Source organism: Cimex lectularius, unplaced genomic scaffold (genome assembly GCF_000648675.2).
Source record: "Cimex lectularius strain Harlan isolate CLEC.00 unplaced genomic scaffold, Clec_2.1 scaffold295, whole genome shotgun sequence".
NCBI classification, from domain to species: Eukaryota; Metazoa; Arthropoda; class Insecta; order Hemiptera; family Cimicidae; genus Cimex; species Cimex lectularius.
In genome coordinates, this window is record NW_019392901.1 from 167,001 (window position 1) to 172,769 (window position 5,769).

The 5,769-nt window shown below is 36.4% G+C and overlaps 1 non-coding gene across 1 annotated transcript; it reads right to left on the minus strand.

Annotated features, from left to right (window-relative positions):
* Window positions 1-5,121: 5,121 nt before the first annotated feature.
* On the minus strand, window positions 5,122-5,194 carry Trnae-cuc. Its single transcript has one exon. It is a non-coding gene; the product is annotated as a tRNA-Glu (tRNA).
* Window positions 5,195-5,769: the final 575 nt, after the last annotated feature.

The window sequence follows — 5,769 nt, forward strand, 5'->3', positions numbered from 1 at the left end:
TCACAGTTGTTTACGTAAATACACGAGTGCCTGATAAAATAAAAAAGAAGGGATTGAGGAAGGACTTATATATTATTAAGATATTAGAAAGATAACAAGATGCAGGGGTAAATAATAATACATCTGACTTCGTAATTTATCTCCATTTGATCCTCGGCTGGCAAGATTCTAACCCTATCACGATTACAGACCCGTCGTGAACTTTTTAGATGGGTTATAGTTTTATTAAAAATAAGATTTTATCGTATTTTAAAATAAAACGTTAAATTAGCAGTTGGCAAGCCAGGAATTCGGCTTGTATTTACATACCTGTTACAACATTGCTTATTTCCTGCTTGCAGTTACAAGTGCAAACAATGCGTACAGAGATTTACTAAAATAAAACAATAGGTATTTAAATTTAAAAAAAGATTTATCATTGCTATGAAAACATGTCACTATTAAAATCATGTTCACGCTCATAATCAAAAGAGATACGTTTAGTAAATTCTAAGGCGAGAATAGATTTGCCGAGCGAGGCGGAACGGCCCCAGTGAGGTGAGGACCTTAATGACATAAAGAGTGCGGTTTGTGAAGCTGTTTCCCCTGCAATTTGTTCCTGCTTGCTATGAAAACCCGGCCATGACTCCGCAGCTCTATTGAATTGCCGCCGCATAAAGGGACGTGTCATTAAGCAGTTTAATGATAATATTATTAATCACTTTCCTTGTGGGAGACCCAAATGGTGTAATCCTCACCTAAGACGCCCTACAAGAGTCCCGGTAATGGAGCCACCCTAATTCCAGTCCCTATCATTATTCAGATATGACTTACCCCAACTCACATCTTCCCTCTTGCAATAACATTACTCTCAGGTGCAAATTGTTACCCGCTCAGATGAAACAATGAATGGTACTAATCCATTGTTCAACCACGAATGGAGTACCCGTGTGTAGTTCTAGAAATGATTTGGTAATTTATTAAAAAATACATTTAGACCATTGTACTCATACATTGTCAGCATAAATGTATTTTGCTACCCCATGTAGAATGCCAGGTTTAGTTTTAATTCTGTAAAAAGGAGTAACGAGTTGGGCCTATCTATACTACCTGACACTCTGTCACTAAAAAAAACAATAAAAACCATGATTATCATTGGGTCAAATAAGGTATGGAGAAAATCAGAAATGAATCATCCTAGCCCGACTTAGTACAGGTCATAAGCTTTTGACAGAAGAAGACAAAACTCATGCAGTTTTTATCGCATATTCAGATTCAGAGCCTTAGTAATTCCAGTTCTGCTGATACCGCACGTATGCAGAAGGGATGGATGTCTGCCATAAGAAACGTGGCAGTTTTGCAGACATGAAAGAATATTTTTCCAAACAAGACAGAGGTTTTAAATTCATTCTACATAGTTTGATTCTTCCCCCTAGATGCTTACTGCAGATTTGCCGGAAAAACCAGGAAATGTTTTTGCGCCATACCCCCGGATTGGTGAACTATTCAATCGACAACATACTAAGAGACTAAAAGTTTTTTTTTTTGCTTCTCCGCTATGGCCTAGCAGATATCTGGAAAAAGGAATACATAATAAGCGCAGATTCATGTTCACAAAGCCTCGATGCTTCTCGTACCTTAAATGCTATGACTAGATTTGCTACCCCTATCTAGTGTGCAATGGTATGAATAGAAAGAGCGCTGGATGAGTTTGTATGTTTTGTTTAAAATATGCCGGTTGAGAGTGTAATAAAGGGAAGCTGGGACAGTTGGTTATTCCGTAATTTTGTAACGATAAATACGCACTCGTGCATTGCGTATTTGCATTTTAAGCTCTGTGGTCGGTTTGTTATTAGTTTTAAACAATTCATTCCCTTTAGGCCGGAATGCATGTTGCGCTTAATCACATATGCCTAAATTATCACGACTACTCCTACAGAGCCAAACATGTTCGTTATTCCTTGGCTAACTCCTCGACGTACAAATTGAAAGAATAATGTGTGGTGTTTCGTGACCGTTATTTGGAGATTGTGGGAGCGGTCTAGTGTGCTGTAGGTTTTAGACTTCGTTTTTTTTAGGGCACTCTCAACACGACAGACAAAAATGACACATCTACACGGAAAACAAACTCTTTGAGCCCTGAAGATGATCTCAATAAAGATCGAAACGTTGGCACGATAAAGAAAATGTTTTTGTAAAACCTACGTCACACCAGACAGCATCTCACGATCTCCGAATAATAAAAAAAATAATAATATTTTGTAATTTGGAAATTACTGATCATCCTGGTCACCTATACATGATGTGTTGGCTTGTCAGACGCATTTAAGCAATTTCCAACTTCAGTGGTGCGAGAGCATGAATTTCTATTGAATCAAACCATAAAAAACAACTCTCCATCAAAAACGTTCTAGTTCTTAATTTTTTTTTCCTGCGGATGTTTAATTTTCTGTTACAATGTTTTCAATGAGCAACTGAAGTTCGGATTTGCATAAAAAATATATAAGATTTGGCATGTAACATAAAATATTTACTTTTCCTTAACGGGACATGACTTTGGCTATTTGTGGTACGAGCTACAAGTTTTTTAAATTTTATTTTAATTTTAAATAATGTTGTCAACACATTCTGGGATATCCCGTGCGACCGGTTTTAACGCGATCTGACAATTTTATTCCCTTAGAAGTGGGCCAGGGGGGCCATATATTTAAAACAATTCCGTCTGAAATCAACTAAAGCCCCAAACATTTATTGGAAGATTTGCAACTTTTAAAAACATATTCGAATCATAGAATTTCGTTTGTTTAACTTCCATGTTGTTCAAAACTATCATTCACAATAATATTATAAAAATAGTAATGCCTTAAAGTGGCAGATAGTTTGACCACGAAATGTTCAATGAGGACAATTTTCGGCTGTGAACAAAAAACGCACATAATGGGTTGGAAATAATTAAGAACTATTTACAATTTGTAAGGTATTAGCCGTTTTTCTAAACTTATGTGACTAGGAAGATTGTGGAGGACTACGGTATTAGGATATTTTTTATGTTCGTCTGCTATAATATAAATGAAAGTTATATTTAATATGTTCCATATTTTCAATGTTCACTGCATTGTCTGATTTGTGCAATCTGTTGAAAGGTTGTCACTATGTAAAAAAAATTAAAATATTTTATCTTTTTGCCAGTGCACCCTTTTCATGATCACTCTTATCACCTCTTCCAATGTATTTCTGAAGATCATCCGTTCTCTTCCACAGTACAGGTTTCTATCCTTAGTGCGATCATAACAAAATCACTCCAATTAAAGGGTTGTGTTTGGTGATTAGTGACCGTTAATCGATATCTATTTAGAAATCGTGAGATGCGGTCTGGTGTGATGTAGGTTTCAGAAAAACATTTTCTTTATCGTGTCAACGTTTCGATCTTTATTGACATCATCTTGAGGGCCTGGGATTTACAAACATTGTTTACATATAACAATTAAATTATGGAAATGGAAAAGAGAATTTATACAATGCAAAATATATTTTTTATATATTCAATCAAAGTATTTCTACTCACTCAAAGTGTTTGTCTTCTGTGTAATTGTGCCGAACCATTACCAACACATTTTTTCCCTTCGTCGGCTCTTTTCACCTCACAGAAGCCGACGCCTTATACAAAAATGTATTTTCTATACCGACATCCTTCCCCACCCCTTCAAAATCCAACGTATATAAACACAAAATAGCAAAATCTCACTGGCACTCTCGACACGACACGCAAGAATGGCACAATTACACTGAACACAAACACTTTGAGTGAGTCGAAATACTTTGGTTGAATATATAAAAAATATATTTTACATTGTATAAATTCACTTTTCCACATCCAAAATGTAATTGTTATATGGAAACAATGTTTGTAAATCCCAGGCCTTGAAGATGGTCTCAATAAAGATCGAAACGTTGGCACGATAAAGAAAATGTTTTTCTGAAACCTACATCACACCAGACCGAATCTCACGATTTCTAAATAAATACCTATTAAAGGGGTATAGCCTCAATAAATATATCTCCTGGATCACTGCTGTAGTCACTTCCGGCGAATGGTTGCATTCCCATGTTCTAAGCCCTTACCCCTCTGCCTAGACGAACCTACGATCGGTTCAATTTTTACTTTTTTGCTTTTAACAATAGGTTTCCTCTGAAATAAAACTTATATTCCATACAAGAATTACATGTTCTATACAAGAAGAACCTTTTTAAACATCTTTCAATTAATTAATCTTTAAGTAAGGTATTGGTTGAGATAAAAAATTCAGTGCCACGAGCGGGATTCGAACCCACGACCTTCGGCTAAATACGCCGCTGCTCTACCATTTGAACTATCATGACTTCCATCTACTCAGACACCAACTTGAAAAAGGGCAAAAGGGAGGGACAATTCGAAAGGATGGGTTGAGTCGGAAGTTGGTGTCCGAGTAGATCGAAGTCGTGTATTTCTATTTCAGGGATTGATGGAAAATTCTATTGCATGGATCTCACTCGGAAGATGGGCCTAGACATTAACTAGGGCAAATTTTGGCCTTTTACCTGCGGCCACAACCACTGTTCCATTTTGAATAGCACAAATATTAGGATCTGGTTATGGCCAAGTCGATGCAAAAAATGGCCAATTTTTCTGCCAAGCTATCGACCTGTTGAAAGGTCATCATTAGGGAAAAATAACCATAATAATGACTATAAATTGACACGATTACATTTTTAATAAATAGTTTCAAATTTCTTCAACACTGCCGACTGTACAGCATTATGATCTAAAAATCAAATAAATATCACAAAATGAATCATAATACACAAACAAATTCAGTTCATTTTTATCAGATGAAAAATTATACAATGTTTATTAAAAATCTTGCAGAGGTGGGCAATGAGACTTAGGATAATATACAGGGGGCCTGGCAATCAGTGTCGAAGTGCAATCGAAAAAGTTGGGTAAACCGCTGGAAGCTAATGGAATGGGGAACTTTTAAGGAAATTTGCAAAGATCCAGCAGTATGTAGTTATTAACAATTACCAGTCCACCATTTTCAAAAATTCCAAAGTTCAACATTTTTGTTTTTCAAGTAAGGGTTTTAGTTGAGATAAAAAAGTTTGTGTCACGAGCGGGATTCGAACACACGATCTTCGGCTTGAGACGCCGCTGCTCTACCACTGGAGCTATCGTGACCTCGATCCACTGGGACACTAACTTCCCACCTCAACCTCACATTTTTTAAATTTTCCCTTCGTTTTGCCATTTTTCAAGGTGGGGTTGAATCCCGCTCGTGACACTAACTTTTTCATTTCGACCAATACATTACATAAAGATTATTTGAAAGATGTTATTTGGTCAATCGGACCACGAAATCTAATGGATTTAATAAGTTAAATGAAGTATATCTTCACTAAAGAGCTCCCTGGGCATTTCTTTTGTCGCCAAGAATCAAATAGATTAAACGACATTGGAAAAATGGCAAAAAGGAGGGAAAATTCGAAAGGTTGGGTTGAGGTGGGAAGTTGGTGTTCTAGTAGATCGAAGTCGTGTATTTAGCTGGAGGTCGTGGGTTCGAAACCATCTCGTAACGCTGAATTTTTTATCTCAACAAATATTATAGATAAAGATTAATTATTTGAAAGATGTTATTTGGTCAATCCGACCACGAAATCTAATGTATTTAGTAAGTTAAATGAAGTATATCTTCACTAAAGCGCTCCCTGGGCATTTCTTTTGTCGCCGAGAATCAAATAGATTAAACGACATTG